General features: G+C 38.7%; 1 protein-coding gene across 2 annotated transcripts in view; it reads right to left on the bottom strand.

Annotated features, from left to right (window-relative positions):
• Nucleotides 1-10,751, bottom strand: part of kdm8 (lysine (K)-specific demethylase 8) — a 123,315-nt gene that overhangs the window by 9,472 nt on the left and 103,092 nt on the right. For both annotated transcript variants that reach the window (XM_017040805.2, XM_017040809.2), the window contains one exon: nucleotides 3,310-3,446. The gene's annotated coding sequence lies outside the window, so the exon portion shown is untranslated. The remainder of the gene's footprint in view (nucleotides 1-3,309; nucleotides 3,447-10,751) is intronic.

Here is a 10,751-nt window from a genome sequence, read left to right as displayed (position 1 = left end):
CAATCGCGCAGATGTTGCTGGTGGGGCAGAGGCGCGGATGACAGCGGCGGCGGCAGCTGGGTCAACTGCCAGAAAGTGCATGTCGTCGCCCGGTCGCCTGCCGTGCCTAGGCAGAGCATGCATTCTCTGCCCCTCCCTCCGTACGCTCGCACAGTCTCCGTGGCCTAATGTGTGATGCCAGAGAACATACAGTCGGTCACAACCGCTTCGGATCAAATTAATGCAACCAGGTTGTACTCCTGCAGCTGGGGCTCAGCTGACACCTGCTGCTTCCTTTTAATTAGAGCACAAACAGCTGTATTAAGAGGGTGAAGGCCAGAGTGCTCATTCACTACCATGTGATTGAGCGAATGGAGAAAAGTTGTGCAACAAGATAAAGGCGACGGTTGCATTTAGTGTGTTTAAATCTTTGTTTTCCTGCCAGTGCGAAGCTGATCCTCCATCAACGTCTAGATTCGGGAATTTTGCCTTTTGTTTTCCTGAGATTGCTTTTTCGCTTCAGCAACGACTTGTGGAAAGTGAAAAACATTACGGGAGATATTTATACTCGTACCAATTCAGTGTGTCAGGGAAAAAAATGAATGTTTAAAAAAAACAAAAAACTGCATAGCATCTAGTATCAAAATGTTGACAAATCATCTTTTGTGAAGTCAATAAAAAAGTTTTTTTTTTTAGTCAATAACCCGAAATATTTGAAAACTATGTCTAAGCCAGGGGTGTCAAACCCATCTTGGTTCAGTGGGCCGGACCAGTACATCATAATCTAATTAACTATGAATAACAATAAATCCATGTTTTCCCTTTTGTTTTCATGCAAAGAAGTGTATTCGATATTTATTATTATTCATTCATATTTAATGAAATATATTTTTACCAAAAATATCCTGAACATGAACTGTTTGTGTACTTTTAATTTTTGGGCCAATTTTGGCCCGCGGGCCTTATGTTTGACACCCCTGATTTAGAAATACACCCCTGATTTTCAGAAATACATATACACCGAAAACGTTTTTATGAGGGACAGAAGACGTATGTAGCCAGGAGTGAGTTCTATCAATAACACTGAGCTCTGTAATGGTTTGGGGCTAAATTTCAGACTGCTCTGACCTGGTCGAAACCGAACGTCCCATGACAATGACCTGAAAGCTCACTGCAAATACTATAAAAAAATACTACACATAAGTTTAGGAAAATCTATGTTCACAAAGCTCAGATCTCAGTATCATGAGGCCAGTACACAGTACTAAGTACACACACATACACATGTACATCGTGGACCCTGTAAAATCCAAATAAATCATGGTTCACAGTGCAGTCGGATAAGATGAATTTTACGCTTTTTTCTGCAGGAATTCCATTCCTCTCCGCTCCCTTAGCAAACCCAGGGTCTGTCATTCTCAGCAGTGCCAAAGTCAGTTGGACAGAAGTAGTGGTATTTACCAGCAGAGAGCAGTGTTGTGGCAGCCAGCCCCTCATGTCCACCAACGCTTAATAATTCATTATGCATAGAGCAAACAGAGATGGGCAGGTGTGTGTGTGTGTGTGTGTATTCTTGACAGTGTTTTGACTGTGAATGTATTTCATCTGTTCGGGCTTATGAATGGCATCCACAGTGTTACCCAGAGAGTCTGTGGAAGAGAGATTCAGAGACCTTCAGATCCTCTCTCAGGAAACGATTTGTAGTAATGCACTCAGGGAAAAAAAAAAAAAAAACGCTTTTAATGTGTTCAAGAAAATGCTTAGATGTGTGACGAAAAAAAAATAAGAGATTGAAATTAGACGACAGATGTCGAGGAGTGTTGTTTTCATATCAGGTGGCGTTAGCGATGCTGGCTAACTGATGATATGACAGAGGCTGGGTTGCCAGATGTTCAGAGAGGTGTAGCAAATACGTTACATCACTGTTGATTCTTCCACCTAGTGTTTGACAATGTAACTGTAATGAAATTTTAAGCCCGTGAATAAGACCACACACACTATCCAATCTATGTTGAAATCCACTTAATTCGTAATATTTCTAAACTTCAAACCTCTAAGAAATGCAGTTAAATATTTCAGCTCGGTCACATTTCCTCCAAAACCATCTGTTGTTCCTGTCACAGAGAGTCACTGAAGCACCGTGCAGTAAAAGCATAAAAAGAGCACAACGAAATAAAACAGTCATTTTTTTTGTTTTCGTTCACATTTGTGTGTGTTTGGGCGTAACCCTGTGTGTGTGTGTGTGTGCCTTTAAATAGTTTTGCTAAGTTGTGCGTTGCCTTTGCCGTGGTTTACAAGTTTTCACCCAGCGTCGTCTCGTCTTTAGTCTGGCCCAGGGGCCACGTGTTGACTCTAAAACAGGTTTTATGTCACCAATAACTACTCACAGCCTGCAAGGACAATAAAACAAACTACAACAACACTAAAAAAATAATAGATCCCCAAGATTTGATTTGACCAAGTTTTTTTTTTTGTTTTTTTTTTTTGGTATTTCTTTTTTGGTTTAGTAAGTGGCAAATTGACCTACAGGCTGCTGTAGACCGATGCTTCGCACCGTCGAAGGATTTCGGTGTTTCTATTTCACTTGTTTGTGTTTTTCTTTTTTTCTTTTTTGGCTCCAGATTCATGAAATATTCATGACTAGGTGTTATGGAGACACAAGACAAAACGCATCTGTTTTATCACAAGGCGCTGTTATTTGAGGCCACACGGAGTCGAAAACAATGGGTTGGTTGTTTGAACGTGAATGAAGCAAAAGTGTTGACTAACGTTACGTTAATGGAGTTAACTAAATTTAGTTCATTTTCATTTGAGTCCTAATGTGTTTGCATTATAGATTGAATCTGGTTTAAAACAATACTACACATTTAGTTCATTTTCATTTGAGTCCTTATGTATTTGCATTGAATCTGGTTTAAAACAATACTACACAGTAACACTCCATGATTATATTTATATACATATATATATATATATATTCAGTCTGTTAAAAACAATAAACGATTTTATAAAGCCATTTTTTTGTTAGATATTAATCTTTTGATCTGCCACAATAATTTTCTCAGTAATTTTTAGGTGAGATTAAAAAATAGATTAATTAGATCAAGATCAGCTCTAATATCACCCCCAACAAACAAAACAAAACAAACAAAAAAAAGATAATTATCTGTAAACCTTGTGATGAAACTATTTAAATATATAATTTGAAGTTTCTTTTTTAAAATTTAAGTTAATCAATATTTTTTTTGCAAAACAACGTTATTCTTCAACAATCTACTTTATTTATTTTTGTTTTTGTAAACTGTGTTTATAAAGTGTGTAGTGTCTGACCTTGGGCCACGGTTCCGGCTTCCGTGTTGGTCAGCGATCGCCTCCACTCGTATAAAACGACTTCATTTCCGTGCGCGGGATAAGAAGTAATTCTTCAGGTAGATGCGTGCAGTCATTGTGGGAGAATAAATGTTTGCCTGGAAGAAGAAAGAAACAGGGTAATTTTCATGGCACCTGTGACCCGACGCTGCCTCAGTGTTTAAAGAAGGTAAAGGGGAAAATTTATTGTGGCAGATTTGGGGGAGATGCTCTGCCCCCACCTTCCCTACCCTTCACCCCTGTCTTGAGTTGTGTCCAAATGCGTGCAGAGCAATGTCAAAAAAGTCATTATTTAGACTTTTCTTAATGAAAAAGTAAACATTTGGACGGAGAATTTACATACAGGAAAAAAAAGAATGAAATTCAATATGAAAGAATTGAAATAATGGCAACACCACTGTCACGATCCTACTGTCACGTTCAAGGACAATCTAACAAGGAACAGACAAATAATGGCTTGTCCTTTTCACAAGCACAGCAGGCTTTCACAGGATTACTATTACAAATTTTCTTTTCTTCCTTTTGTGATTGTGATATATTCCCATGTCCTGATACCTAACAGAAAGAAGAAAAAAAAAAGAAAAAAAAGCTGGTAACCTTGGAAACTGCAGTCTTGTTTGAAACGGTTGTAACAGTGGTCCTCGGACTGCGCCGAATACCTAACCTTCGAATGGAAATGGAACGATGCAAACAACTTTTAATTAAATGTTGAGGGAAAAAATAAATATAATTCCTAGTTTCTTTTTGCCGATTTATTCCCTCCAGGCTCCGGTCTGTTAAAAGCACAATTAATAGTAATAATAAAAACAATGATTGGAGTGGAAATTTTGAGAAAGTGCTGCTTTCAATATGCCAACTAATTCATTTTCTCCCCTTGTCTGGTTATGACGACCTGCTCAAGGGCGGATCTGTCATGCTTGGTTTTTGACTCTGACTTTTGAAACACATCTCATAAAAGAAATATCTCTAAAACAACGGTTCTCAACCTTTTTTGGCTTTTTTGACATATACTAATATGTCTCCGGGGTCGCCAGAAATTTCAAATCAAATCGCTGTCCCTTGTGCATCATGTTTCATTGGAACTGGATTAACATTCAGATCACAATTTAAAAAAAGATGATGAATAGTGCTAATAATAATACTTAAAAATATATTATGATACATTTTTATCACTCATTTTTTAATCAATTACTACAAATACCAGGCAACCCCTTTTAAATTTCAAGCGACCCCATTCGGGATGCCGACCCTAAAGTTGGGAACACTGCTTTATAAGTAATATAGTATCAACAACATTAACTTAGGTAGCTCTTTTATTCTCACCTGTCTAATGAATCTGACCAGCAGATTTTGCAGCTACTCTCTTTGCTGCAGAGAAAAGAGGATTTGGTTTATTCAGCATTAATAGGTGACACGCTTGGTGGATTTTGTCCAAAAAACTAAAAAGTTAAAATGTGTGTGTGGGAAGAGCCATTGATTCTTTGTCTGGCCACAGAAAACAGTTCCACTTCTTCCACATTCTCTGCTTCTAAAATGCTGCGAGGACTCCTTTGCTTTGTGGATGTAAGACTTGGCAGATCACTGTCTGCAGGTCAACTTTGGCAGACGCGGCTGGTTTATATCTTAGAAGGTCGGGGATTGAATGGTTGTTTAATGAAAGGAAATCATTCGGTAAGTCACTTCAATATTGAAAAGGATATTTGTAGGTTCATTCATTAATAACAGCAAATTAAGCACGGAAATATTGAAAAGGATATTTGTAGGTGCATTCATTAATAACAGCAAATTAAGCACTTAGCAGCTGGTGCCAATATGTATTTTAAACCCATGTTTTAAATGTTGAGTGCCTTTCAACTCAAGGCTGAAAATTCATGTGAGAGCATTAAATATGATGCAACAACGCTCTAATTTGACATCTCGATCTCCCTCAATGTGGTGAGAAGTGTTTTGATTTAAAGTTAGCAACACAATAGGGACGAGAGAAGCTATTCTTCAGCCTCTGCAACCAACACACATGCCAAAAAAGTAATCCAAGAATTAAAATAACCGAAAAAAACTTTTTGCCAAAGCTGCACAGACTCCCACTGTATAAATAAAATCTCTTATGCTGAGCACTGGTTAAAAAATACAGACCCTGTACCTCTGAATTACAACTAAAATTAAGTGATTCCTTCTCTGAATAACAGTCCACACTGTCAGTAAGTTATATTACCAACACAAAGTCAAAGGGTCCTAAAATCACTTTTAAAAAGTCTATTTAAAAAAAAAAAGGCTTTGCATAAATTGCATTATTTTAAAAAACTTGCACAAACAGACTCATTTTCCAGAGCCTGAACACGAAAAACAACCTTGATTTGGGAAATAATGCCAAATGTCTGTATCTGGTTTTATTATTCACAGCAAGACTAGCATGTCTCATGCTGTCTCAGCAGTGATGGAAAAAGTCAGCTTTAGGAAAACACTTGTTATTGGTGCACCAAAACCTTCAGACATTTGTTTCAACACAATATAAAAAAAAGGTTACTGCGAGTAATCTTTAAAACCCAAAGAAAAAGTTGTTTTTTTTAAAAGAAATATGTCCAGAATTTTTAAGTTCTACTTCTATGAAGATTTATTTTAGCCACTTCAAATATATGGTGTGGGCTCAATAATAAAAATATTTGTCTAAAGTTTTGTGAACAACACTTATAGACAAATGTTTTTATTCAAGGCAAGTCTTACGGAAAAAAAAGAATTTTTTTATTAATAGTAGTAGTAGTAGTTTTACTTTTTTTAAATTTTTTTTTAGGTTGGATTGTATAATTTTTCAAAGCATTTCGAGAGCAAAAGGGTCTAAACGTAAGAAAAAAATACAAAACAATATTCAATAAATTTTTTGCTATGCATAGGTAATGCTGAAGCTGCAAATATTTTGGACTTGTTACCCAGATGTAACACTTTGGCTCAAAGGTACCCCAGGAAACGGCTCAACCTAGGTCACTAAATTTAATTTTGGTCATGTATACAATTTCTTATACATATAAAACCTAACAATTTAGAAATGTCCTTAAACCCTACAGAGGGTCTCCTTAAATAAACTTCCTGAGCACAATATTTGATTGAAATGATCACGACCAAAATGTTGAACTTGAGTCACAAAAACTCAAAAACTTTAAATAATCCAAAATTCGTACAGTTTTGTCTGAGTTTTACTTTGGAAATACAGTATATCAAGTATTTTTAAAAAGCTGTATGGGGATAGATCGTAGCAGCCAGTTACTATCTAACGCTTCTGAATTTCAGGTTAGGCTTGACTAGTTCAGTTCAGTTCAGTTCAGTTCAGTTCAGTTCTGGAGGAGAAGAACAACAATCCAAGCTGTACATGCGGAGAGAAGAAGAATGACCCAGATTGCATATCTTAAAGGCAAAACATCAATCACACCCAGATTCTTTTTTTCTTATCGTGGCGGAGACTGGACTTTTTCTTTGAACTTTGAACAAAAGTAACACAATTAATAAACACGGTGCATTCGAACGGAAATGTGAAGTGTTGTCTGTGTCTGCGCATTGAGCTGTCGGCTGGAAAATTGTCCAGGATGAACTCTGTTTCCTTCTCATTGTCAGCAGGGATTTTCTCCGGCTCTGACTACAAGCCTTAGAGGATAAACAGTGATGGATGGACGGATGGATCATCCTTCTGTATTCTCCCATTACGCACCACGTGTACCCTACATTCCAAGGTCCCGCTTACCACCGCTCCACTTGTACTCGCTGAATATCTCGGCTCGTTGGGGGGGGGGGGGGAAAACCCCCCCCCTCCCTCCGCAACACTGTGTGCCTCGGATTTGATCGGAGCCATTTCAGAGACTCCTCTTCAATTTATAAGCTTTGCATTGTTGTTACACATTTCATTTTTTTTTTCTTCCCAGGGATGCAGTAGAGAAGGCATCATTACTTCCCCACCTATGCGATGGAGACGTTTCCTCCGAGTCTTGGGGTCTCTTCATGCTTTCATTACAACACCCCCATACATCTTCCCTGTATCTTGACGGTGTTTGGGGAGTGCAGCAGCTATCAGGGGAGGTATACAGACATACAACACTGTATCATTCGTGGCAACCTATCAACACCGGCTTCACCTTTTTCAATCTGATACAGAGGAAGAAGTGAGTGTTTGCGGCGAAGGTGCTGATAATACTGTTGCCTCAGAGCAGGGTTTTGCTCAACAAAAGAGACCGCAGAGACCGACTATCCTCGCGGAGACACATGAATCATCAGTGACACGGCTCCTTCCTCCCCCGTAGTGCTGTTGTCATGAATTATCCAACTCTGTGAGGGCCCTGATCAATTAGTCAATCTTTCAAATGCGACCCCTCAATTAACACGGCCATTCCCGATACCACCGGGTCCTAACATGTTGTGCATCACTTGACGCTGCAAATTAAAGCTGCAGTCTCCGCTTCAGCACTCCGAGCTGATACAGATAACCATAAGGAACGATTCATCCATAAGCACTCTGCTGCCCGAGAAACCGAGGACGAGGGTGTGGCAAGCATCTCCCCGAGATTGATGCACCCAGGGACGCTGTTAGAGAATTGATTTTTTTTTTATGAATTCAGCGAGAAGGTGCCAATCACCTGCGTCGGTAGCCAAAACACCACAGCAGGAACAGAATATGAAAAAAGCAAAAGAAGGGGGCGAGAAAGGGGAATTGTGACGGTCCAGTCAGAATACAGATTGGCAGAGGGATCTGTGCAGGCGCTCGGTGCTCCAGAGCAACCGGCCATGAGCCAAAGACCACTCCAATAGACGGCTGCGTGTGTCAGGGGGACCGCGGTGCAGGAAGCTCGCTGTAATTTTAGCAATCTGTTTCATGGCTTGAAGCTGCTGAGGCATGTTTGAAGCACATGCCCCGGCGAGATGTCCTTCATTTCTCTTCTTGGGGGGGGTTACTTGTTGGTGAAGCACCAATCCCTCTCTGCCCCTGACTGCACATGAATGACTTTTACTTTTTTTTTGGAATAACACGAAAGGGCTGTCGAAGTTAGCCACATTCATTAATTTGTGATATTAAACAGATGAAAGATGTTCAACTCTAGCGCATACACAGAATGAAGTACTGTACAGCATATGTCCAATAATTCCACCCTCCGTCCATGCATATATGTACAGACGTTGTTATTTACACACACTGCGGGAAAGAGATTTTTGGATACACCAATCGCTTAGAGAACGGGGAAATGAGGAAGTAAGTCTAAAAGATTGTGAGGAACTGCTAACCAATTATTAATGTTGAGTACAACAGCTCCACCAGAGTACTGAATCCACACATATAATATTGAACACACTTTTGTCCTAAAAAACTCAAACTGGATTAGTCACAAATAAAAAGAAAGAACTCTCCACTTGTTGTTATTTGGTTCTCGGTTCCAGCAAAATACAGAAACATATCAAGGAATGTTCATTTTCTTATTGATTAATCACGATTAATCGTGATCTATCTATCCATCAATCCATACATCCATCTAGGCTGGAACATAAAGTCTCCACTTAATTCTCTTATTTTAGATCCATTTTACGTAGCATTAGTTTTAACTAAACAAAGAGTGAAATAACACTTCAATAAACAGTAAGTCCAAACGTTGAAAGAGTAAAGCCAATATTTCTCTACACATCCTATATTAAACCCTAAAAATGTCCGTAAGCAATGCTTCCATCAGATAACTCTGTCTTTGTAGAATTCTGGGGAATTTCTTTTGAACCAGTCCTCATGCTGGTTCTTTGCCTTGTCTACGAACTGAAGTTGAACTCCTTTCCAAAGTTCTTTCAGTTTAGGGGAAAGAGAAAAAAAAACAGGTGGAGCTAGAGCTAGAAACAGTGTTGCAAAACTTCAATACTTTTGACAGATTTCATTTTAGGTCTGGATAAAAACTTGATGTTTCCATTGACTTAAGCATAGTACATATTTGAGAGTTGAAACACATGGTCAAATAAAACTAGTTTCAAATATAAGTTGAAAAAGGTTATTTTTCATGTAAATATAATTTGATTTTTAATGAAAAAGCTATAATGTGTTATCCATTCATCCATCCATCTACAGCTTAATCCTTTGTAGGGTCATGGAGGTAGGGGGCTGGGGCAAAGCCCAGCTGTCATTGGGCGAGGGTTGGATACACCATGAACGGTTCACCAGTTCATCCCATATCCCACAAACAACTATTCACATTCATAACTATGGCCATTTTAAATATAAATATATATATATATATATATAAACTATACACGGTAGCGTCTATATATTTTTATGCATGTTGTGCTAAGCTACGCTGGCTAGCTTCTGTCTGCAGCTGCATTTCAAACATCTAAAATTGTCTGTTTCAAAATCTAAGCCAGGGGTGTCAAACATACGGCCCACGGGCCAAAACGGGCACGGTGGGGTGTTCGGTCTGGCCTGCTTGATGAATTTTGAAAAAAAAAAAAAAAATCACAAACACTTTATGTCGAGGATATTTTTGCAAAATTATACAATATATAATACATATGAATACATACAAAATATCTAATATATGTGTACTTATTTGCATGAAAACATAGGGGAAAATATTATAGGATTTGTTTATAGTTAATTATGTTATGATTGTACTGGTCCGCCCACTTGACATCTAATTAGATTGTATGCGGCACCGACACCCCTGGTCTAAACCTACCACTGAGATACGAGAGAGTAGTGTGTAATGAAGAGTACGTTATTTTAATGTCTATTTTCAAATGTATACAAAATCATTTTTGACTTTAATAAAACTGATATGTACTGGGAGTTTCTATCAAATCTACCAACGAGTTCTGCGTCCAAGTCGATCATTTTAATTTGGTGACCACGGAATGCTCTCATTTGCCATTCATTGACATCACTAACACGTCGTCTCATCTGCACACTGTAGCTATTAGTGCTTGGATTCCACTTCACTCAACACAGACCGAAGCAGGACGGAGGCGGAAATGGAGGGAAATGTGTCCAGTTGGTCTCAGGTGATCTTTACAGAAGTGCCAGCCCATGTAATAGAAAAACAGTGTTCTCTCTCAGCTGCAGAGCACAGCACAGCATACGAGTGGCCACGCAAACCCTGTCATTAATATTGAAGGTTGATGCACTCCCATCAGAGCTGCAGGGTCACATACGTTACATTTCCTGCCTCATTGAAACGGCCTTTTTCCATCTTTGTTCTCTTTTGAATTAGACATGCATTGTTGGAGGGAGGCCTTCTCCAGAGGAGAGATAAGGGCTGGAGGTATTTTATTTTCCTACCAAAATGACTGATAAAACAATCTCTGTTCGTCTCACCAGCATGGAAAATTTCCCTTTATATTTTTTCTTTAAACTTTTGGGTAACAGTTGCCTAACTATTAATATATTGCATCTTAGC

Source organism: Cynoglossus semilaevis, chromosome 17 (assembly GCF_000523025.1).
Source record: "Cynoglossus semilaevis isolate Cse_v1.0 chromosome 17, Cse_v1.0, whole genome shotgun sequence".
In the NCBI taxonomy this organism is placed as follows: Eukaryota; Metazoa; Chordata; class Actinopteri; order Pleuronectiformes; family Cynoglossidae; genus Cynoglossus; species Cynoglossus semilaevis.
The sequence above is the reverse complement of the archived record's forward strand: the minus strand, read 5'-3'. Positions and strand labels throughout refer to the sequence as shown.